Source organism: Mustela putorius, unplaced genomic scaffold (assembly GCF_011764305.1).
Source record: "Mustela putorius furo isolate JIRA1106 unplaced genomic scaffold, ASM1176430v1.1 tig00003834_pilon_pilon_pilon, whole genome shotgun sequence".
Taxonomy (NCBI): domain Eukaryota; kingdom Metazoa; phylum Chordata; class Mammalia; order Carnivora; family Mustelidae; genus Mustela; species Mustela putorius.
This window is the reverse complement of record NW_025421987.1, coordinates 76,710,471-76,737,340: the sequence shown is the minus strand read 5'-3', so window position 1 is coordinate 76,737,340 and position 26,870 is coordinate 76,710,471. Positions and strand designations below refer to the sequence as shown.

The 26,870-nt window shown below is 34.4% G+C and overlaps 1 protein-coding gene across 4 annotated transcripts in view; it reads right to left on the bottom strand.

Moving 5' to 3' along the window:
* NAALADL2 (N-acetylated alpha-linked acidic dipeptidase like 2) overlaps positions 1–26,870 on the bottom strand; it is a 1,340,010-nt gene that overhangs the window by 998,129 nt on the left and 315,011 nt on the right. For 2 of the 4 annotated variants that reach the window (XM_004756608.3, XM_045088640.1), the window contains 2 exons: positions 14,763–14,971; positions 10,802–10,910 (listed from right to left, as the gene is read on the bottom strand). The gene's annotated coding sequence lies outside the window, so the exon portion shown is untranslated. The remainder of the gene's footprint in view (positions 1–10,801; positions 10,911–14,762; positions 14,972–26,870) is intronic. The other 2 variants (XM_045088639.1, XM_004756611.3) reach the window with 1 other exon arrangement.

Here is a 26,870-nt window from a genome sequence, read left to right as displayed (position 1 = left end):
CAAGAACAAACCCAGGCAGATTACTTAGACTGGCCCCTGGCAAGGGCGGTGCAATTTGGCCTTGGACAAAGACATCTGAGAATCACAGCAAGAGGCCCCTCCCCCAGAAGATCAGCAAGAACATCCAGCCAAGACCAAGCACACTGATCAAGGAGAACAGTGGAATTCCAGAGGAGGAGAAAGCAAAGCATGGAATTCATAGCTTTCTCCCCAGGATTATTTAGTTTTGCAAAGTTAGTTAATTTTTTTTTTAATTTTCTCTAATTTTTTTTAACTTTTCCTCTTTTAACATTCTTTAACTAGTTTATCTTAACAATTTCTTTATTAAAAAAAATCTTTTTAAACCTTCATAATTATAGTCATAGTTTATTCTTCATTGTACCTAACTTTATTTTTTGTATACATATAGGGTTTTTTCTTCTAAAACATTTTTTAATACAATTTCTTCTAATAGATCAAAATATACACTAAATCTAGCACAGAGCTTTATTCTAGTGTCAAGCCTGAGCAAATTCTCTCCACATTCTTTTTTCTTTTTCCAACCAACTTCTCTTATCAATTCATTTTTTAGAATTTTTTTTAATATTTTCATCTTTACAGTCATATTCCATCCCTTCATCATGTTTACCCCAATTTTTTGTATATATATGTAAGTTTTTCTTTCTTTAAAATTTTGGGAGGTAGTTTCTCCTAAAAGACCAAAATACACCCAAAATCAAATCTATTCACCAAATATATATACATATATATATTTTTAATTTTCTTAATTTTTTTAAATTTCTTTTTACCCACTTTCATCTCCCCCCAATTTGGGGTCTCTTTGGATTTGGTTAGAATACATTTTTCTGGGGTCTTGCCAACCTTATAGTATTTTATTCTCTCATTCATATATTCTTATCTGGATAAAATGACAAGGTGGGAAAACTCACCACAAAAAAAAGAACAAGAGGCAGTACCGAAGGCTAGGTACCTAACTAATACGGACATTGGTACCATGTCAGATCAAGAGTTCAGAATGATGATTCTCAAGGTACTAGCTGGGCAGGAAAAAGGCATGGAAGATATCAGAGAAACTCTGTCTGGAGAAATAAAAGCCCTTTCTGGAGAAATAAAAGAAATAAAATCTAACAAAGTTGAAATAAAAAAAAAACTATTAATGAGGTGCAATACAAAATAGAGGCTCTTACTGCTAGGATAAATGAGGCAGAAGAGAGAATTAGTGATATAGAAGACCAAATGACAGAGAATAAAGAAGCTGAGCAGAAGAGAGACAAACAATTACTGGACTATGAGGAGGGAATTCAAGAGATAACTGATACCATAAGACAAAACAATATTAAAATAATTGGGATTCCAGAAGAAGAGGAAAGAGAGAGGGATCAGAAGGTAAATTGGAGCAAATTACTGTAAAGCATTTTCCTAATATGGCAAAGAGAACAAACATCGAAATCCAGGAGGCACAGAGAACCCCCTCAAAATCAATAAGAATAGGTTCACATACCTTCAGTAAAACTGACAGGTCTCAGTGACAAAGAGAAAATCCTGAAAGCAGCCTGGGACAAGAAGTCTGTAACATATGATGGTAAAAAATACTAGATTAGCAGCAGACTTATCCACAGACACCTGGCAGACCAGGAAGAACTGGCATGATATTTTCAGAGCACTAAATGAGAAAAACAAGCAGCCAAGAATACTATACCCAGCTACACTATCACTGAAAATAGAAGGAGAGATAAAAAGATTCCAGGACAAACAAAAACTAAAAGAATTTGCAAACACGAAACCTACCCTACTGGATATATTGAAGGGGTCCTCTAAGCAAAGAGAGGCACTAAAAGTAGTAGACCATAAAGGAACAGAGACAATATATAGTAAAAGTCACCTTACAGGCAATACAATGGCACTAAATTGATAACTTTCAATAGTTGTGCTGATTATAAATGGGCTAAATGCTCCAACCAAAAGACACGGGGTATCAGAATGGATTAAAAAAAACAAAACACACACACACACACACAAACCATTAATACACTGTCCACAACAAACTCATTCTAGACCCAAAGACATCTCCAGATTGAAAGTGAGGGGTGGAAAACAATTTACCATGTTGAAGGATGTCGAAAGAAAGCAGGGGTGGCAATCCTTATCTCAGATATATTAGATTTTTAGGCCAAAGGCTATAATAAGAGGTGAGGAAGGACACTATATCATACTCAAAGGGACTGTCCAACAACAAGATCTAACAAATTTAAATATCTTTGCCCCTAACATGGGAGCAGCCAACTACAGAAACCAATTAACAACAAAATCAAAGAAACACACCGACAATAATACAACAATAGTAGGGGACTTTAACACTCCCCTCACTGAAATGCACAGTTCATGTAAGCAAAAGATCAACAAGGAAAAAAAGGCTTTAAACGACACACTGGACCAGATAGACACAGATATAGTCAGAACATTCCATCCAGAGCATCAGAATATACATTCTTCTCTAGTTCACATGGAATATTCTCCAGAATAGATCACAACCTGGGTCACAAATCAGGTCTCAACTGATACCACAAGACTGGGATCATTCCCTGCATATTTTCAGACCACAATGTTTTGAAACTAGAATTCAACAACAAGAGGAAAGTCAGAAAGAACCCAAATACATGGAGGCGAAAGAGCATCCTACTAAAGAATGAATGGGCCAATGAGGACATTAAAGAAGAATTGGAAAAATTCAGGGAAACAAATGAAAAGAAAACACAATTGTTCAAAATCTGTGGGACACAGCAAAGGCAGTCCTGAGAGGAAAATAATATAGTGATAGAAGCCTTTCTCAGGAAATAAGAAAGGTCTCTAATACACAACCTAACCCTACATCTAAAGAAGCTGGAGAAAGAAGAGCAAAAAAAGCCTAAACCCAGCAGGAGAAGAGAAATCATAAAGATCAGAGCAGGAATCAATGAAATAGAAACCAAAAAAAAAAAAACAAAAAAAACAGTAGAACAAATCAGCAAACTAGGAGCTGGTTCTTTGAAAGAATTAATAAGATTGATAAACCCCTGGCCAGACTTACCAAAAAGAAAAGAGAAAGGACCCAAATAAATAAAAACATGAACGAAAGAGGAGAGATCACAACCAACACCAAGGAAATACAAACAATTAACATATTATAAGCAACTATATGCCAGCAAATTTGACAATCCGGAAGAAATGGATGCATTCGTTAGAGATATATAAACTACCAAAACTGTACCAGGAAGAAATAGAAAACCTGAACAGACGCATAACCAGTAAGGTGATTGAAGCAGTCATCAAAAATCTACCAACAAACAAGAGCCCAGGGCCAGATGGCTTCTCAGGGGAAGGCTACCAAACATTTAAAGAAGAATTAATACCTATTCTCCTGAAGCTGTTCCAAAAACTAGAAGTGGAAGGAAAACTTCCAAACTCATTTTATGATGCCAGCATCACCTTGATCCCAAAACCAAATACCGCATCAAAAAGGAGAATCATAGACCAATATCCTTGATGGACCCAAATGTGAAAATTCTCACCAAAATATTAGCCAATAGGATCCAACAGTACACTAAAAAGGATTATTCACCACGACCAAGTGGGATTTATTCCTGGGCTACAAGGGTGGTTCAACATCTGCAAGTCAATCAGTTGATATGATACATTAATAAAAGAAAGAACAAGAACCATATGATACTCTCAATGGATGCTGAAAAAACACTGGACAAAGTATAGCATCCCTTCTTGATCAAAACTCTTCAAAGTGTAGGGATAGAGGGTACATACCTCAATATCATCCAAGCCATCTATGAAAAACCAACAGAGAACATCATTCTCAATGGGGAAAAACTGAGAGCTTTTCCGCTAAGGTCAGGAACACAGCAGGGATGTCTCCTATCACTACTGCTATTCAACATAGTACTAGAAGTCTTAGCCTCAGCAATCAGACAACAAAAAGAAACAAAAGGCATATGCACTGGCAAATAAGAAGCCAAACTCTCACTCTTTGCAGATGGTATGATACTTTATGTGGATAACCCAAAAGACTCCACTTCAAAACTACTAGAACTCATACAGGAATTCAGTAAAGTGTCAGGATATAAAATCAATGTATAGACATCAGTTGCATTTCTACACACCAACAGCAAGACAGAAGAAAGAGAAATTAAGGAGTTGATCCTATTTACAACTGCACCCAAAACCATAAGATACCTAGGAATAAATTTAACCAAAGATGCAAAAAATCTGTACTCAGATTAACAAGTCAGAAAAAAACCAGATGCTGGCAAGGACGCGGAGAAAGGGGAACCCTCCTACACTGTTGATGGGAATGCAAGCTGGTGCAACCATTCTGGAAAACAGCATGGAGGTTTCTCAAAGTTTAGCTCTATTTTCAACTTTGAAAGTTGAAAATAGAGCTACCCTATGACCTAGCAATCGCAGTACTGGGTATTTACCTTAAAGATACAAATGTAGTGATCCAAAGGGGCACATGCACCCAAATGCTTATAGCAGCAATGTCCACAATAGCCAATCTATGGAAATAACCTAGATGTACATCAACAGAAGAATGGATAAAGAAGAAGTGGCATATATATAAACACACACACACACACACAATGAATAACTATGCAGTCATAAAAAGAAATCTTGCTATTTGCAATGATGTGGATGGAACTAGAGGGTATTATGTTGAGTGAAATAAGTCAACCAGAGAAAGACAATTATCATATATCTCCCTGGTAAGAGGAATTTGAGAGTCAAAGTGTTGGGTGTGGGGGATAGGGAAGGAAAAAATGGAACAAGATGGGTTTGGGAGGGAGATAAGCCATAAGAGGTTCTTAATCTCACAAAACAAACTGAGGGTTGCTGGTGGGGAGGGGATTAGGGACAGAGTGTTTGGGTTATGGACATTGGGGAGGGTATGGGCTATGGTGTGTGCTGTGAAGTGTGGAAGCCTGATAATTCACAGACCTGTACCCCTGGGACTTATAGTACATTATATGTTAATTTTAAAAATAGCAATTATGTAACAGAAAAGTAAATAAAAAATAATATATAACTTCATGTAAATACCTATTTTCCATATTTGAATATTAAGGTAATAATACACATGCATGTAATTCTTATGCTATATTGGTTGTTTTGGACTAGCATGGTATGGCTCCTTCAGTTGGCTCTCTAAAATATTAATCACCCTTGTATTTGATCTGAAGCCAAAGAGATTGATCTAGGGTAGAAGTACTTGAGAGTTAAGAAACAAAACAAAACAATACAAAACAATATTCCTATCTTTGTGCTACTTTTTACATGCTCACATTACCTTAGCATAGTCTATTGTAATTATTTGTATCCTCAATAAACAGTAAACATCCTGAGGGAAATTACTATATCATAATTAACTTTGTTCCTCTAGTACCCAAGATAGTAACTGAAATACAAAATAGGCTCACCAAAAATATTTCTATGAAATTATTATTGAAAAATTTTAGGGAATAATTTATTTTCTAAATATTAATATGCTGGGATGCCTGGCTGGGTCAGTCAGTTAAGCTGCCACTTTCAGCTCAGGTCATAATCCCAAAATCCTGGGATCGAGTCCCACATCGGGCTCCTTGCTCATCAGGGAACCTGCTTTTCTCTCCACCTCTGCCAGCCACTCTGCCTACTTGTGTACGCTCTCTCTCTCTGAAAGATAAATTAAATCTTCAAAAATAAATAAGTAAATAAATAAATATTAATATGCTACACATTTTATATATAAAGAAGAGAATAAATTTTGTAGGTTTCAAACAACCTTTCATTTAAAGGGTGAACATTTAGCTTAAAAAAAGAAAACCAGTTTTAGAATTATTTTTCTTGGAAATGTAAATATAAAAAGATATTTCAAGGACAAGAAAACACTTAATATATACACAAGTATGAAATTTATACCATGTAAGTTAACAAGAAACTTCCTTAAGTTAAATAAGAAAATGAAGCCACTTGTGTAAAGATATTTTTCAGCATCAAGTACTAAATGAATTGCTGCCAAGCTGATTAATATAGTTAAAAGCTGGGATCTTTGAAATTTACTTCAAAAATGATATGCAAAAAGCTTTTAAAAAACTTACAAAATTAGGCAAGAAATATTTAACAATTGATTTATCTGTATAAAAATAAAAAGGGGGGCACCTGGGTGGCTCAACTGGTTGAAGACCCAATTCTTGATTTCAGCTCAGGTCATGATCTTTCAGCTCCAATGTTGAGCCCCACATCAGGCTCAGAGGTCAGCACAAAGTTGTCTGGTCCCTCTCCCTCTGCTCCCACCCCTGCTTGAGTACATGCATCCTCTCTCAAATATATTGTATTAAATTACATTAAATTAAATAAAGAATTAAAAGTTAATAATTAAGGTCTTCCCCTTCAAAATATCACTTAGCTCTTAAGGGTTGACTTCTTACTCCCTACATGAATATTGTCATTTTCTATTTCTTTAGAAATGAAGCTATTTCAAGTGAGTACTGAGAGAAATGCATTTGTAAAGAAAATATAAAAAAGTAATATAACTTCAGCTTTAAGGATACACTCTAATACAAAAATTATTTTTATTAGTAATAGTACAATAAAATTTAAATATTTATAATATTTAAAATATTTCATAAATTATATATTAGTTAAGTATATGATATAGCTCAAACAAAAATTTTTACTGATTAAAATGTCCTTTACAAGAAATAGACTACAAATCTTTTCTTAACAAAGCTGATCTCATGCTGAGATTAACTAGAAAACCATTATTTAGATGAAATTACATTGTAGCTATGGTAGTAGTTAAGGACAGATCAGGACAAGTTCAAGGTGCCATCAGCGCTTTTCCCTATCTCTCTCATTTAAGGACTTAGAGCATTGGTAAGATTCTATATAAACCCACTGGGTTAGAAATGCAAAGCTACTGAGTGTGATAAGGCTATTTGTGATACTAGGTTTTATTTTTACATATATATGCTTCTATTAGGTCATTTAACTGTCCCATTATTATTATTATTATTATTATTATTATTAGTCTTGTACCCTAAGCAAAGGTTGCCTCTTAAGAAAAGTAAGAGAGTAAATTCTGGAATAAATCACATTTATTAAACAGTTTAGTGAGAACCTTCTCAAGAAAAATAAAGAGTGTGATAATTGCATGTACTTTGGTTTACAGAGACCCAGGAAGGGGTGTCAAACCTCAGGAAGCATAAAAATGCCTTTAACAGGCACCAGTATCCAGCCACTCACTAATGCATGATTTCTAATTACTTGTGTAGTTTGTCACTCTTTAACACAATCAAATCTAATTGACCAGAAAATTTTGGTTAGATTGTACTAAGCTATGGCTAAATTTTTACTGTTATTATTCTGGTTTCTTTGTGAACATCTCAACTTTACTGCATCATTAAACCTTAAATTAGATTTTGATAATAAGAATGTTTTATAAAATTTTTTCAAACAACTCCAGTATTCACACAGGAGCTACAGTATTCTTAAATCTACTATCATGTCTTTTTTTTTTTTAATTTAATTCATACCCATTTTTTCTGGGCTATTAAAAACAATGGCACTTTAATTTTAATTAAACACTTCATTTGAAAGCCTTGCATAACAAATGTCAAACGCTAAAGGTGAACTTATGTTGAGTATCAAAGCCTTTGGTCGCATGAAAGGAATTAAAATCTGAGGGTTCTTAGTTTCAGAACCACTGATGAGGTATACATACAAGAAGGGTGGCAATTAACTATCTCAATTTAGAGTTTTCATTACTTTGTTTTAATGTTGGGAATCAGTGATCTAAGCAATAGAATGGATATTCTTGTCATTAATTCTATAAGCCTAAAAAGACAATAAAGGAATAATTGAGTCTGTTGTCTAAACATCTACTTTGTCCATATACTCTATGTGTTACTAAAGCACTGAAGATAAACATTCATGAATTTATTCATAAACATGTATGAGTATGTTCATTAAAGAGAAAAAAGAATATTTTTAATCACGCTGGTAATTTTTTTAAAATGCCTCTCTAAAACAAGATGATAGGATGTGAAATAGCATCATTAGAAAGCCTCCTTGTTTGGCTTACCTTAAATTATATCTGCTAATGTTTTTACTTATATGTTTATTCTTTTTTTTAAAATATTTTATTTATTTACTTGACAGGCAGAGATCACAAGTAGGCAGAGAGGCAGTCAGAGAGAGAGAGGAGGAAGCAGGCTCCCTGCTGAGCAGAGAGCCCGATGTGGGACTCGATCCCAGGACCCTGGGATCATGACCTGAGCCGAAGGCAGAGGCTTAAACCACTGAGCCACCCAGGCGCCCCCTTATATGTTTATTCTTATTTTCCACAATATCTGGAGCCTTCATCAGAGGACATCATGAATGTTTGGGGGTAAAAAAAGATCTTATACTTTTAATGTCAGATTGGGTCAGTCAAGGAACAGATCTAACCAGTTCTAATCCATTTGAGTATTAACACCTAAGTACTTCAGGTTTGACTTGTCTATCAAAGAAATTAACACTAAATACTTAAAATCATTACAACATGGCTGGATTATAACATCTAATAAAAAATTTTAAACATTATTTCAGGATACAGATCTTAAAGACAGTAACAGTTTGTACTAACACTTGGAAAAAATTAGCTGAAAGATACAATCATGCCTCACACAATATACCCATTCTCAAAATTAATCATACATGAAGTAAATGATATGCATATGATATGCATATGATCCTGAAATGAAAAGCTCTACAAGTAATACAGAAAGAAAAAACTATTAGAAGATTCCAACTAAAGGTATAAAAATTCTGGTTTCTTCTAATTGTCCCTTTGTCACTGAGATAACACACATGGCTCCCCATAGTCATGGGTTCAATTTTCTTGTAGACTTAAATTCTGACTTAAATTGAGCCAAAGAGAATAGATAAGACCTCCAGAGTATATTGACTTGGCCCACTTCCCATCTTCCACTAGGCTTGCTGCCTAATTGCCATTAGCATCTGATAAAAAGTACTTATTTTCTCAGCTAAAATATAGATTTAAAAGTCAGTAAATGTGATAAAAAGAAATACATATATGCCATTGCTGTAAAAAGGAAAATACAAAAGGAGCAAAAACTGATGGATCTAGAAAATTATGTTAGAAAATATAATTTAACTACAACTATAATTTTTCCATATAAAATAACATTTGTTTTAAAAGATTCATTAAAATATTAATCAAAAGAAAATACAACTTCAAAACACTCCTTAAAGAATATGAAACTAGTCACAAATAGGTTGTAAGACTCTCTTTTAGATGCATACATGATTTTTTTTAGTGAAAATACTCACTAGTAGAGAAGTTGTTAACCAGTAATTTATAGGCTAGGTTTTATTCTTGGACTACAGTACAAGCTTCAAAATTCTCATTCCAGGTCAATCGATTAAAAAACAAAACAAAACAAAACAGCAACAACAACAAAGACAAAAAACACCTCAGAAAATTAAACTATTGAATCATTTAACTATTTTATGGTCAAATCACTTTTTCTCTTAATTCTAATGTACAATTAAAGGGGAAATTCAAACTGAAAACTTTTTTATTTTACTTATCTTCAGTTACTTAAAAAGGAACACATATAAAGCTCAACAGATGCTAGACAAATTCTAAGTGTTTTACATAGTCACAAAATTTTACAACCATCTATTGAACTGGAATGACCTTAGACTTCATTCAATAGGGGGGCCAAATTTAATTCTCCTCTGGCTTTCCCCTCTCCCACACCACACAATTTACTTCTTTGTCCAGCTTTAAAACTTTGGAATCTGAATGGCTTTATGAGGGCACAGCCTCCTTCCCCACAGGCAACCATTCCTTACTGTCTCACACCCACAGACTTCATACATTTGCATTAAATGCCTGACCTCAAGACATATGAATTTGTCACCTTTCCCTGATTTAATCTGACCCCTTCAAATTCAGGTCTATGGGAATACTCAGAAGGTTAAATAAGTTGTCCAAGTTCTTAAAGTATGTTGGTGGCCATGCTGGGTCTGCTCAGAACTCCTAGCTCTTGGTCCTGTGGTGCCTTTTGGGTCTTTGTATCACCTGTGCCATGTTAAGTTTCCTGCATAGTAAGCCTGAACCAGCATTTGAACATTAATTGTGCTAGCGCTTTACAGAAAAGCATTTCAATTACACACTAGCATCATCCCCTCAAAGTAAGAGTATTCCAGGAAGAACAATAAACCCTCTTTAAACATATATTAAAACTCTAACATATAACTGGAAGTTCACAGACTGTATGTGACCCCATACAGACAGATATTCCAAAAAGTTAACTTGTATAAACTTGAAATAAATAAGTAATGCAAAGCCATGCTGAATCATGGCACAAACTGCATTGTTGTCATTTTTTAGTAAAATCAGTGGGTCAATTTAAACTAAAAGAGAGAGAGAGAGAGAGACTAATTTGATTACTTACAATAACATTTATAGTTGTACAAAAATGATTTGATACTACAAAGGCAAGAAAATTGCACCAATTTGAACAACCACCATGGAATTAAAATATTTAGATAATGATATCCGAAGAAAAGGATTCAAGTCCATGAAATAAACAAATGAACAGAAATTGAAATACATAAGAATTTGATACAGAAAAATGCTCATTCCTTTTTTTAAAAATCAAAATTAGCAACTTTTGGCACATAACAGATGCATGCCAAGTCATCTTATTGAAAACTGACTCAAGAGTAAAAGTCTTACATTCTAATTAAAGTAATTAGGTCTTACTTCAATTGAATGATCCTTGTGCAACCAGACGGTCTTTGTAGGCTACTGGACTCGAACAAGTTGAACCCAGAGCTCTTCATCCAGGTCCCCAACAGTCAAAGCTCATTTCCTGTTCATAAATCAAAAAACAGAGGTGATCAGTTTAAATTGGGAGCTATATTAGATAATTTATCTGTTGGCGCCTGAATTTCATTCTTTAGTCAGTGGTTTTTAGAGTTCTTTTTATTGTAAGCAGCCTGAAATCATTTGTTCTATTTTGCAAGAATGTATAGACATTAAAAACAAAACAAAACAAAATAAAACAAAACAAAACAAAACAAAAAAACTGCATTTAAAGGACAAGTGTACTTTACCAATCACACAAATACTCTTCTCTCTTGCTTTCATTTCTCTGTGTTTACATTTATGCCTTAATTTAGCTAGCCTAAATGGCATATTTTCTTTATGCCATGTACTACCAAACACAATAAACAAATACACAAGAAAACAAATACCTGGACATAAATGGACTTCTTACGTCTTTGGGGAGAAAGGGTTAACCAAAGAAATAAATGTGTAGTAGAAACAGCATAGCTCGGACTGAAAGCCTGGCTCTTCCACTGAACACCTGTGTGACTGTGGGTAATTTCTGTAACTCTTTACTAATTTCTTCACTTAAAATTTGGATGAAAATAGGTAATTTGAAGAACTATTGTCAAAGTAGAGACACTGTGTGCAATGTGCCTAGCACACTGTCTAACACATACTAGGTGCTCAATAATGGAAATAAAGTATTTCCATTATGATGGACTTTCCCTATTACTTTATATTTCCTAATGCTAAGATTGGATATTCTATATTTTGTATTTATGGGCTGTGATATTAATTATGCCATAATAATAGAGCTGTTTAACTTTCTTCCCCTATTTTTTAGATTTTGATTTTAGCTTTGCAATATCTGAAAACTACAGTGTTTTTATCCTCCTTTTAAAATTATTCCCCCAAAATAAATTATTTATTTCAAAGTCAACTTGCAGTATTATTTACTTTCTCTTCACTTTCCTAATTTTTTTTCTCCCACATTTCAAAATCATACATCTCCTGTAAGTTTTACATAATAGGAAATCAAGTGTCATAAAGTATTCAACTACCACCATACAGGATAAAATTAAATTTCTGTATTTGTATCTTAAATTCCTTCTGCTTTCAGGGAAAAATGCTTCAGGCAGTTTCTGTAGATTTATCCAATTCTGAAGTCTCATCCAACTCCTTTTTTTCTTTTCTCACCAATTTCAGAGCTTTTTGATAATAGTAACCTAACTTGGTCAATACAGAAATGATAAGCTCTTTGGACCCACTTATTATCAAATAAAGTCCTTGGCTCAAGATTAGTGACATTACATCATCAGTACAAATACATATGCACACACGTACAAATGCACACAGATTTTCAGGATATTTCAGAGTATCTCATCTGTAGGAAATAAAAGGGTTATGAAATGAGGAAGACTGAAGATAATTACTCAATTCTCGATTTTTACTTAAAAGTGCCTCAAGTCTACCCATGGGCAAGGCTGTGCAAGCAATCAATTATTGTCTTAGTACAAATGTAGGCTTCTGCTCTACCATAACATTAAAAATGGAGAAGCCATTTTAAAAATGGTATTGGCATGCTCACAGAGACTTGGGTTTTCAAGCTGAAAATCACAGGAAATCTAAGTCACACAGGAATTTGCCCCTTACCTTTCTCTTGGTATCTAACTAGATAAAAATGGCATGCTGTCATCTGCATCCCTACATTTGATTAAAAAATCAAATGTTTAGAATGGTTTAGATCCTGAAAAGTCATAGTTCATCTTGTCTAACATAATATCTTTGATCATTCCTTGCTTTTTTAAATCACAAATTCATGATTCTATTTACTAAATGAAATAAAATCGAGTTTCAAGTATTGAAATGCATTATTCAGGATGTGATTTTCTCAGGTTCTTAGGGAAACCTGTCTGAATTAGCTCCTTGTGGATCTTTCAAATATCATCTAAACTCAAAACACTGAAATTAGAAGGAAGCTTAGAGATCATCTCATTCAAACACTCACACCATTCCTATCATCAGCTCTACTAAATGTTTTATTTGATAATAGACTTTACCTGGACCTTACATCCAGCATTTTAGGAATAAATTTCCGAAATAAAGAGCTCCGTTTGTCCAAGGATTTTTTTTTTCTTTATACAGAGTATCAAAGAGCATATACTTTTATCAGAAAGACAAAACAGTAAAACTACCTGGAAATTGTCCTTAGTTCTCATCATGGCTTGATAAAAACATAATACACTAATTTGGATTTTAGTAAGCACAATATATAAAAACAAACAAAAATCCAACACATACTATTCTCCATCTTAGCAAAGTTTCTGTGAGATTATCAGTAACAATTGTTTTTTTACATGGTTATCATTTTACTACCTTATGGAGGATGACTTTTCCTAAAAGCTTCAAGCCACTCTGATCAAGAACAAAAATTCCCAATGTCAATCATAAATTTCATTTTCAGTTTAATACCCATTGAAAGCCCACCATGAGCTAAGACTACCAACTTCGAATACTTTAGATGGCTTTGGGATTCTTTAATATCTTGATCCACCAGAGACACTTGAAGGCAAGGACTATGCATTGGTAAACTATGTCCCCAGGACCTATCACTGTGCCAGTATAGAGAGTATGCACAATAAATGTTAGTTAAATGGCATCTGTGATTCTTAACATTTCTAAACCTTTCCATATCACAAATCTCCTTGCTGTCCTTTGGGAGAATATAGTGTTCCCTCCATACCTTTTCTCTTTTGGCCTTCCTTTCTGAGACATCTATTTTGTTCTCTTTTGCCTAGTTTCTAATCATTCTCCAAGATTCACCTATATCATGAAATCTATTCCAGCTTAGGCATTTAAATTGTCTCAAGACTATACGATACTAATCTTTTGAAAAAGAGTAGAAAAATCAGATTTATACTTCCTATATATCCCCCAGAGTTCCCAGCTCAAAGCTGGACATGTAGTTGCTGGCTACTATACAGGATACAGATATCTTGTGAGCTAGGAAAGATACAAGTTACTTGTTGATGAATTAGATCAGGGATTGGCAAACTATAGGCCATGGGCCATGTTTTGTAAATGAAATTGTATTGCAACACATCCACATCCATTGTTTCTTTGTTGTCTATGGCTGCTTTCCTACTATAACAGCAGAATTCAGTTGTTACAACAGAGACTGTATATCCCACAAGCCTATAATATTTACCATATGCTCCATTACAGAATATGCTTGCCAATCAGCATATTAGTTCAGTGGTTCTCCAGCATGGGCCCAAGAAGAGATCTGGTCCATTCACAGCCTTTAAGCTCTGAAGTTAGACAGTACCCTAGAACCCAATTCTTTAATTGTGATCCCAAAACTAGAAGTTCCCAACATCACTTGGGAACTGGTCAGAAATGTAAAATCTTAGGCCCTATCAGATTCCAGATTAGAAACTCTGAAGGAGGAGACAGTAATCTCTGTTTTTAACCAGCCCTCCAAATGATTCTAATGTCTGCTCCAATTTGGGAACTACAGATTAGATAAAAAGAGGAGTATTTATTAGCATCTGTCCATCATGACTTGACCTGGTTGTGGCAGACCTAGCTTCTTCAACTGATACTAGTATGTACATAGATTTAAGTAATTAAAGGATATCAATTATATTTTACCTGCCCTGAAATGTGACATCTTGGGTTTACTCTGAAGAACACCAAGGAGCAGCATTACTTTGATATGGGAATTGCTATAGCACTTTCAGTAAATGCTAATACACCCACAAGCTGTATATCTAAAGGAAAGACAATATACCAAGTGTCAAAGTGTAAAATCTATCCAATTTAGATTGAAATATCAAAGCAATATAGCAGATAAGCTCCAATTTTTATAGGACTGCCTGTCAAGACAAACCTTTGCACAATAATTCTCAGCAGGGACACAGGAGAGCAGACTGCAGCTCAGTATGGGCCTCTGTTAATCAAGGATTTGTTATAACATGTATATCCCCCAGCTCTGAGCCTCACATGTGGCCAGATAACACTTTCCATGATAGTGTGTGAGTAGAAAAAGGAAAATCACCACCAATCTTTGTGGAAGGTAGTAACTAGACAGCATTTCCCCTGAAAAAAAAAAAAAAACAATATATATTATGTTCTATAATATATACAATTTCCACAAAATCATTGATGTTTAAACTTTACAATAAATCCCCCTTCTTGATTGTTTCTGTCTAGAACACAGACTAGCACTGGCAGCTATGGCTATGATGTGAAAGGGTTATAATACACAAAATATAATGGCAAGGTATTGATAAAAGACGAGCAAGATAAAGTTATTTCTTCTGGTAAGAACCTTGCCTATTTAATGCTGAAAGCTTGGCAGTTGTATCAGGAAACAAACAATAAAATTATTTAGCCTATTGAAGAGTTTCTACATAAAGGTGGAAAGAAGCATGTCAATCAATAAGAATACTATTGACTGACAGCTTCTAGAAAATTCACATTTCTTAGTCATAAAAAAAAAAATCATTGTTTCCACATAATCATCATTTCTCTTTTAAAAAGTGGCAATGGACTTCATATGCCTAAACTCTATATAAACGTTTATTCAATAGCCATTTAAGAGTGTTTTTATTTAGATGTGTATCTATGGAAAACAGGAAAAAGCATTCAGATCTGCTGTGTATTAGAAAATTTGGTAATATGGACCTAGACTTCACACCTACGAATTTAGTAAATGGGCACTGTTCAGACTGTTAGGATTCAGATTCAAAGATTTGAAATTCACAAATTTAAATCCAAGATGAATATATAATTTGGTACATTTATGCATAACAGCACAAATTAAAAAAAGAAGCATATACAATTATCCCTCAATATAGGAACTACCAGTCTATGCAAAGATAAAAACTTTGCTTCACTCAGAAATAATTCACAGTAGGGAGACATAATATCTATCTAGAAGGACAGTGAGTCACAAATAGTGTGAACCAAGGAGGCTGCAGAGGCTGAGTAGGTTACAGAAAGTAATTAGAAGTAATGTTCTAAAATTTTAAGGAGTGGAAAATTAGGCTAAATGTTAGAAACCTTTCATAGCAAGTCCATTAGCCTCTAGAATCAACCTCCAGCTGAAGCTTCAATTGAGTCATTTAAAATTAGACAAGACCCTGTCTTTGCCAAAATACCATAGGGAATTATTCATAGGGAATGACTAGTGGGATGTACTAAACGAACTATTTTTTTTTCTTTTGCTCCTCTTTTACATTCACACACATTAAAAAATAGTGAGATGAAAATGTTCTGAAGATTATTCTTACTACTATTCTATGATGTTAAATTCATATTGTTTTTATGTTTTTCAAAAGGAGGAAGAATATGGGATAAAAAATAATTAAAACATAAAAACTCCTCTTGATTAGTTCAAAGTATTAAATTCAAGGAAAAGACATATTGAAAGACAGCATGTTCATTCATAAAATCTGCATAGTTAAAAGCATATTTAATTATCAGCAATGTCCTAGTATAATGCATAACAACGCTGATAATCAATACTAAATGAATGAATAAATGAACACATTCCCCATTCTGGGGACTGTCTCTTCTAGGATTTATGGCCTTGAGATATAGGCTTATTATAGTTATTAATTACTGAGAACCAAAGAAGACTGCCTGGGCTCAAAGCCTGGTTTTGCTACTTACTAGCTGGTTTATCTTTGAATAAGTAACTTAGTCTCATTATGCCTCAGTTCCCTCATCTGAAAAATGAAGAGAAATTATAACTGTAGAAGTCAGTTCCTACGGTTTTTGTAAATACTAATGAGTTAACAGCAGTAAAACACACAGTCTATTAGAGAGTAATCACTCAGTAACTACAAGATATTACTATTAACCATTACTACTGTGTATACTGACCAATGTAGGAGATTTTAGATCAGTCTAGAAAATATCTGAAAAAAACAGAGTGACAAGCTATAGGTTCTTGGTATGGGATATATTTACCAAAATACTACTAAAAATCAGTCCGTTCCTTCTTAAGCTTAATTATGGAAAATAAGTGATTATTCTCACCCAAGTTAAAAGAAGCCTGACCTTTCCCTCTCAGATCACACACCTATTCACATGTAGTTACTCAGCTTTTGATCGCAGTAAGGCAGCCCATCAGGCCACTTTGGTTTTCTGGATTTCACACCTGCAATGATACCACCCCTGCCAGATATTCATAAATATAAACTACCTGATGCTTCAAGAATAATTGCTACTTGGTCAATTAACTCAAAAAAATAAGAAATGTAAGTTATAAGTTGATCTTTCCAAATTTCAGTTCCAGCTAAACCATGAGCTCTATGACCTTGTCATTTAAACTTTAGGCCTATTTTCTCATCTGTGAAATGGGAAAATCATATTAATTATACCATCTCATAGGGTTATATTATGCACTTTATAAGTGCATAGAAAAAGACTAGCTATTGCTATTTTCAATAGGTTTGAGATATAATTTATATAACACAACCATTGTGTATAATTTAATTATTTTTTTAGTAAATTTATAAAATAATGCAACCATCATTATAATTTATTTATCCCAAAAAGGTTCTCAATGCCCATTTATAGTCAACCATCACTCCCAATCCTAGCCCTAGGAAACCAACGATTGGTCAGTTTTGAACACGTAATATTATAATTAAATAATATGTGACCTTTGTCACATATTTGGCTTATTTTACTTAGTATATTTTTGAGATTTATCACATCATAGTATGTATCACTACTACATTCCCTTTACTGGATCTTAAGATCTTAGATCTTATGGGATAAGATCTAAATATTATTTTCTTTCCAGACTGGTCTCTAAGATCATGTTTGATTTCAGAACAGTCTTTCACTATTATCTAAGTAGGTGCTTTGAGGGCTTCATCTATTCTCCTGCCAATTAATATTAAGACCAGACTAGTGAGAATAAACTGAACACATTTCCAGACTATCAATGTATTGCATTCCTTCCAACTATCATCATTTCAAATCCATGAAAGGCCTGTCACAAGTCATTATTACTTTGATGTTTTCCATGGTTCCTTGGGACAATTTATATACCCCCCCCAAAATATTAATAATATTAATGAAAGTCAATAGTATGTACAGAGGAGAAGAGCAGAGAGCCTAGGATCTGAAAAACCACCAAAAGGGGATGATTGCCTATGCTGAGTGAGTAGAGAGAGAAAAAAGGTTAATGATGGGGTTTTAATGAACTCCAACTTTTAAAAGGAGGTTAAGAGGAGAATCCATGTAAAAGAAGTGGGAAGAATGTAACAGGGTTACAAGTGCAAAGGAATGAAGAGATTCAACAATGTGAAAAGGTTCAGGCAACACAATGGCCAAGTAACATAAGCACTTAGAGCATGGCCATTGGCTCCGAGGCCTGAGGATGCTGGAGTTCATCTGAGGCAGGCAAGGCAAATTAGTGAAGCCACTGGACATAAAGCAATGAAGAGTTGCAAAGACTGTGGTAAAGCTGGAAGTAGCAATAGCTACTGAGCTCCAGCAGATTGTTGCCATGTGGGACAATAAGTTTAAGGATGGCCACTCTTCTTCTTCAAAGAAGCCCTAAATATATTTCGGGAAGGTCTCAACTTTTAAATGTTACAAATTATTTTTTAATTTAAATTCAATTAACATATAATGTACTATATGTACTAATGGATTGGTTTCTTGAGGTCAGTGATTCATGTCTTATGTAATACCCAGGGCTTATGCCATCATGTGCCCTCCTTAATGTCCATCACCCAGTTGCCCCATCCCATTACCCCTCTTTCCCTCCAGCAATCCAGTAAATAGTTTGTTTTCTATGATTTAGAGTTTTTTTATGGTTTGTCACAATTTTATTTTTAAACACACTGTATAAAAATTATACCCTCTGAGCAAGTTAGATTTATTCCAGATACTCAAGACTGGTTTCAACATTCAAAAATCAATTAATGCAATTCATTACATCAATAGTCTACTAGAGGGGGGGAATATATATATATATGTGTATATATATGCAGGAAAAATACTTGACAAAATCCAACACCTATTCATGATGAAGCTCTCAGCAAACTAGGCACAGAAAGAAACTTTTTCAACTTGATAAAGAACATCTAAATATCCTATAGATCATATTTAATGGTGAGGAACTGGATGCTTCCCCTCTATGATCAAGAACAAGTGAAGGATGTCCCCTCTCATTAATTCTTTTCAACATCACACTGGAAGTCATAGCTAATGTAATAAGACAGGAAAAGGAAATAACATATATACAGATTAGAAAGGAAGACATAAATCTGTCTTTGTTCACAGATGATATGGTTACTTTATGTAGAAAATCTGAAATAATCAATTAAAAATTCCTGGAAGAATTATAGGAAAGAGAATAAAAAAGACAACTGTTTTCCAATATACCAGCAATGAACAAGTGGAATTTGAGTCTAAAAAAAATAACATTTATATTAGTACCACAAAAAGTATCTAGGGGTAAGTCTACAAAAATACATATAAGATCTATATAAGGAAAACTATAATATTCTGATCTACAAAATCAAAGAATTCCATAGAAAGCTATTCTGTCTTCACAGATAGGAAGACTTAATACTGTCCATATGTCAGTTCTTTCCAACTTGACCTAAAGATGTAGTGCAATCCTAATCAAAATCCCAGCAAGTTTGTTTGTGGATATTAATGGATTCTAAAGTTGATAAAAAGAGGCAAATTGTTGCAAATCACCAAATGTTGCAAATGTTGCAAATGTTGCAAAGGTTGCAAATGTTGCAAATGTTGCTATCCAACTTCAAGGCTTAAAATAAAACTGTAGCAATCAAGACAGCATGGTATTGGTGAAAAAAACCAAACAGATCAAAGGAACAAATGGAACCACAAAAATATAGTCAACTTACCTTTGACAAAGAGAGACAATTCATTCAAGAAATGATAGTCTTTTAAGCATATAGTATTGGAACACCTAGATATTCACAACCAAAAAACAAAACAAAACAAAACAGAACAAAAACCAACTAGATACAGAAATTACAAGCTTTATAAAAATTAACAAAATAGTTCATAGGCCTAAATATAGAATGTAAAACAATAAAACTAGAATTTAACATAAAAGAAAATCTGGATGAACTTGGGTCTGGCAGTGACTTTCTAGGATACAATACTAAGGGCATGATCCATGAAAAAGGAAATGGTAAGTTGGACTTCACTAAAATAAAAAATCTTCTATGTGAAAGCCACTGTCAATAGAATTGGAAGATAGCTATGAAGAGAAAATGTGCAAAAAGACTGTTACCCAAAATATACAAAGAAACCCAATAAGAAGAAAATGAACAATCCAAGTGAAAAATTGGGCAAAAGATTTGGACATCTCACCATAGAAGATATATAGGTGGAAATAAGCATATGCAAAGATGTGCATAATACATCTTTAGAGAATTGCAAATGAAAACAATGCAATACCATTACATAATTGTTAAAATGGCTAAAATCAAACCACTGACAACAGTGATAAGAATATGGAGCAATTGGGGCTCCTGGGTGGCTCAGTGGTTTAAGCCTCTGTCTCTGGCTCGGGTCATGATCTCAGGGTCTTGGAATCGAGCCCCGCATTGGGCTCTCTGCTCAACGGAAGCCTGGTTCCTCCTTTCTCTCTGCCTGCCTCTCTGCCTACTTCTGATTTCTCTCAAATAAATAAATAAAGTCTTAAAAAAATACTTAAAAAAAAAGAATATGGAGCAACAGGAATGTTCATTCATTGCCAGTGGATATGCAAAATAATAAAGCACTTTGAAAGACAGTTTGCAATAGCTCACAAAGCTCAACACACTCTCACCATATGATTCCACAATTGTGCTCTTTGGTCTTTACCCAAAAGAGGTAAAAACTTATGCCCACACAAAAACCTGAACATGGATATTCATAGCTTTATTCATAAACGCCCAAACTTGGAAGTAACCAAGATGTATCTGACCAGATAAATGAATGGTGATATATCTAGACAAAAACATAGGAATAAACTTTAAATACATATTACCAAGTGAAAGAAGTCAATCTGAAGGCTACATATTGTATGATTCCAACTATATATTATTCTGGAAAATGCAAAATGATGGAGACAGTAAAAAGATCAGTGATTGCCAGGGGCTTGGGGGGGGGGGTAAGGATGAATAGGTGGAACACAGGATTTTTGAGCAGTGAAACTATTCTGTACAATACTATAATGGTGGAAACAAAATATTATACTTTTGCCAAAATCCACAGAGATCAAAAATGGACTTTGGTGGAAACTGATGAGTCATTTTTGGTTCTTCAGTTGTTATAAATGTACCATTCTGGGGTGTGACGTTAGTGGTGGGAAGGTCATACATCCATGAGGAAAGGGTACATGGGAACTCCACTTTCTGCTCAATTTTGCTGTGACCCTGAAATGACATACTATTAATAATAAAGTCTAATAATAAAGTCTATTCATTTTTTAAAAAAAAACTGAATAAAATTAAATCAAGCACACAGATAGGGTGAGCTAAATAAAACATGTCGCTATGCTGGATTCCAATTTGTTTAAAGGCAATGGCAGCACATACATGCCGAGACTTGGGATATAATTAACAATACGTGTAAAACCTATTGACTCAGAAATAGTCAAGAAAAAGGGTGATTATTGCATCTCGTATTTCTAGGTCTGAAAGACAAGCCTAAGTACTAACAAGAGAGTATTTCCATCTCCTTAATAGAAACAAATTTTTTTTTACAATGCAGAATTAGGCTTCCACCACTTTATATACAACTGATTAGAAGATAATAAATATTCAAAAATTTCTATAATCAAAATATGAGAAATAGGGGAAATGCCCTTCTCACCAAACCCATCATGCAAACATATTTAGATAAAAATTAAATACAACTCTGAAATAAGGGCACAGCAATATTCAAATAAAATTAACATACTAGTTTCAGGAGAGTATAGCCTTTATTTACTGATTTATTCCTAGAATCTAACACAGTGCCTGGTGCAGAAAATAAATAATAATAAATATTTGGTTAATAAACAAATGAATTACATATTCACTTTAGAAAAAAATCATTCTGCCTTCATTGTACATCAGAGAGGGGCCAGCATGAAAATAAGAGCAATTTATTAGCAGCCTATTGCAACTGTTCAGCCATGAAATAACAAAGGTGTGGAAAAAAGCAATAGCACTGGAAATGAGCAGATGCAGCCAGGAGAAGTATAAACCACAGCATGCTAAGAGCAGTGAGGATGAGTTACTGAAAGCAGCAAATACTGAAGGGCTGAAAGAAAAGAATGTCCCAGAAAAGATACTGAGAAGGGATACTGGTGATGTATGAAAGAAATCAGAAGACAGCAGTGTGACAGAAACTCAGAAGGGATAGATTTCAGAGACAGGAAAAATAGTATAAGTGTGCAAAGAGGCTAAGTACCATGAGCAGGGCTGGAATTAGGGGTGAATAAAGCAGTAACCTTGGGTAAAACAACTTAAGGGACACCAATCAGTAATCAAGATAAAAATATAAAAAATGCATTATTTTTAAAAATAAAAAATTAATGCAAAATAATCCATGGTAAACAAAAGTTCAAAATTTTAAATGAAGATGAGGTTGTGGTTTTGTGTTTTATTACCATCCATTATTGTGCATCATAACAGCCTGCAGTTCCTGGACCTGCAAAGCTTTTGCTTTCCCACTGAGTCGGTTTCGGGGTTGATAATGGTGTGCCAATAAATTGGACAGCATGGGCTTTATTTATAATCATATTTTTTTGATTTTAGAGCTTTATTACTTTTTTTTGCTTGGTTCAAAATATGGGAGGATATCTTAATAAGCATATACAGGGCACGCCTTTTTCCTTTTACCACAGTTTCCGACATGGCTTGGCACAGCACTGACTGAGACTTGGAACGTTTCCTTTGGGGTTAGCAATTAGAAAGCCATTGGTGACTTAGTGGGAGTAGTTTCAATGTGGTGGTGAAAGGAGGGGCCAGATTGCAGTTGATTAAACAGAGAGTAGGCTGAGGGAAAAGGGCCAGTAAAGATGTTTGAGAATAGTGGGTAGATAATCCATGAGGCAATACAACTTCCAGACTGTTCTTTCATTCAGAGGGATCCACCCAAATCTGTCTGTAGGGAAACAAATATAGTTTAAAAAAAAAAAAAAAAAAAAAGCAAGCTAGCAAGCAAGCAAGCAAACACTGGTCATCCCTACTGTGCTGCTTTAGAAACAATCATTTTCACAGAGGCATTACACATATTACTTAGGCCTCAGGCTCTGTGCCCACTGGCCAAAATCACCATGGTTTCATCAGAGCATTTCTGAAATATTTCTGACAATGTGTGTGTTGACATAATTTTCTCCTAAACAAACCACATCACAGGAATTAACTCCACAAAGAATAGTTCTCTTGAAATCTGGATGATTACCACCAAAAAAAAAAAAAAGGCAATTTTGCACTAATATTTAGATTTAGCTGGAAACATGTAGTAAATCCCTACTTGTTAACCTTTTATATTCAGATACCTTACAGGAAAAATTCCAAATTGGTTTATAAATGTTACCTTGGGTACAGGATGATCCTTGAAATTTAATCATGTCTTTACCTCTAGAATTTTCTAGTATTAATATGCAAATACAGGTATAGTTATGATGACCCACTGAAAACTCTCAAAAATAATGAAGGTGAAGACGTACTAAGTATATAAAAGAGGAATGTTTCTAATTAAAACAGAATTAAACACTTTAAGCAGAAAACCATGTTTTTGGTTATTTTTAGTACTAATCTCAGAAGGCTAACGCTTGATGAATTCAGTTATAGTTTCACAAAGCCAAAGGCTTCATTCCCAAGACACATTTTTACTGGTAATTAAATGAGAAAATGTGGAAACAACACTTTGGTAGAAAGTGGGAAGTACACCCGGAAGAGTGCTTAGAAGGTGCATGTCTAAAAAGATGAAATCAACACGTGTTCCTTAGAAATAAAAACATGTTACAAGTTAGCAAATGACTTTCTCTTCAAATATTAAAGAGTAGCACTTCTTGGTGTATTCTAAAAATACTTCCATGAATCAACTCTGCCTTTGGTGAGAAGTCAGATTCCTGGTCCCAATGAATGAGAATCTGAATGGGTGGGCCCCAGAATCTTCATTTTTAACTTCCTCAAGGGGTTCTAAGGAGTGGCAAATTTTAAGCACTGAAGATGATATTATATACTCTATTATGAACAGTACATGTACTATCATTTTTATAGGATGGATTTAATTGTGAAAATGTAGTGAAGAATAGGTCTACCATTCCATTAAAAAAAAAATCACATAAATGTTGTGCAAATTACTTTTAACAAAGTTGGTACACTAGATGCACAGGATGGCAGGTAAAATATCATCAATACGTATTTGTTGAATGTTCATAATAAATGAAATAAATAAATCTAATATATAAAAGATATTCCCTGTCACTAGGGAGCTTGTGATAAATATTTGTGATAAATATTTTTTTCTTAATCTCTAATCCTTCAGAATTCAAATATTTTCTAATCTCTCACTTGCCTATTTCTAAAATAACAATATTCTCCTAAAAAATGTAAAATACATGTAAATATGAACTTGGGATTACCATGTCAATATTTGCTTACTAAAATATGCCAAAGGGTTTACAGAGTTTTTAGAATTGTCTCAGAACTACCCAATTGCTTATCAGTCTATTTCAAGTTATAAAAGCACATAAAAACATACAGCATCTTTAGAAATATAGTCCTCTATGACCACACTATGAGAAAGACAACTTGCTGTGCAGCTATGAGAGGTGGATTTCCAAAAGGTTAATTCTTAATTAATAGCTCTTAATTACAACCTTACACCTCACTTCTTTTATTTGAGCAAGACTTTCATATTTTAGTTTAATATGTGATTTGTCATACACCTTCACAATCAGTATTAACATCAAAAACACAGCCAGTTTCAGGGAAGCAAAATTTTGGTCAAGGGGAAAGAAATTGTCATGAAGAATAGTCTTCTTCAAACAGAATTTCCATTTTTTTTAAAGATTTTATTTATTTATTTGACAGAGAGAGATCACAAGTAGGCAGAGAGGCAGGCAGAGAGAGAGAGAAAGAGGAGGAAGTAGGCTCCCTGCCGAGCAGAGAGCCCTATGCAGGGCTCGATCCCAGGACCCTGAGATCATGACCTGAGCTGAAGGCAGAGCCTTAACCCACTGAGCCACCCAGGCACCCCAGAATTTCCATTGTTTTCTCTGGCTCTCATATAGAACGTATTTCCCATCTTCTTCTCCATGAAAATAGTATTAAATATATGTGTATGTTGGCTAAAGAAAAAATGTCCATTAGGAAGACCTTTCAATAAGGCATTGACTTCACACAGACACATCAAAGTTGCTGAGGTAAAAAAAAGATTATCTATCTAATAACCAGTCACTTAGTCTGACTGTAGCATCATCTACAATCAGACAACCCAGGCCAAGGACCCTTCCACTTAAGTTACTGAATATTCATTGCTTTTGATTTTAAAAGCAATTATATGCTTTTTAAAATTAAAGCCCAAAGTAACCAACTTAACTAAGTTTAGTTCCATTATATTTATATGTGCCAACTTATTCTATTAATAACATTTGTTAGACTACACACTCTTAGGAAAGATCCTTGCCAAAAAAATTTGCATTTCCCTATTTTCTTATTAATAACTTCTTAAGTAAGCAAAATATGTTAGGGTAAAAGTCTGAGAAAATGTTTGAAAAATTAGGGTTCCTTGTAAAGAAGGGGAATGGAAAAGATAGAGTGGGTATTAGCAATATACTGGACCCCTCAGGAAAGGTGAAGGATTCCTCAAACCACACCACACCACACCACAGTACCTCCAAAGAGAAAGAGGACAAATGTTTGAGATAAGGACCATGGCTTTCCTGGGACTATCAAGGATTCAGAGTTTTTGACTTTCTGGAGAATGTGAGTTGAATGAGGTTTGGAGCAGATGTTGTTACAAGTAAAAATAGGAGGGAGCAATGGATAACAATAGGTGGAGAAAAGTGTAGGGAGGCAATCCACACTGGTCTATTATGCTCCAACTCTTTTTGCTGAGTCTGTGGCCTTGGCTGTTCTTTGACTGAAGACACTTCTCAGAATTGTTTATGAACGTGAAATTCTGAGAAGTGAGTTAATATCACAGGAATGCATCAGGTAGTTCTGCAATTCACCTGGTCTCCCTCTGGTCAAAGTCTTGCTGACAGATGGCTAGAAAAGTGGTGGGTCTCATGTTCAGGTTCCCTCAGGGGTGGCGTACCCATAGCATACCCACGACTCAGGCAGGCTCCAGCAGGCACTCGACATGTACCTACGGTATTTTGAGCTTGGACAACCAGCAAAATTGCTTTAACTTCTGCTTCTCCTGTGAGTAACTCCAGGAGTCTTCTGTCTTCTGTCAGCATCCACGAGACTATGGCAGCCTCATTTGTTAGCTTCTGCAGCTGTTTTAGTGTGGAGTTCTGTGGCTTCTAGCTCCCCTCCATACTGTTAAACTTATTTTATCCAGATAAAAGGTTATTTTAGTAAGGGAAGAGAAAATACCAGCATGAAGCCATGCCTTTCTTTTAGGTCAGATCCCATTCAAAATTATAAAATTCGGGGTCTCTTTTCACTGAGCTCCTTCTTCACTGCCTCAAAAATTTTTACCTCATTGGCCATAAACACTGAATTTTCAATAAGGGGACTTGTTCATTAATATAGACTTTCTTCTCTCACATCTGTTTATTTGATGAAGATGAACATTTAGAATAATGCTTAATGTAGAAATACTCAGTGTTATATTCAAAATGCTCTAGTTAAAAAAAAAGTATACTTTTATCACCTCTTACACATTCTATCACAGAATATTCCACAAATCTCTTACAAACCACACTAACTATGCTTTAAATTACAACTCAGATTTAAATTACAACTCAGTTACAGCCTGTTGGGGTCCCTGGGTG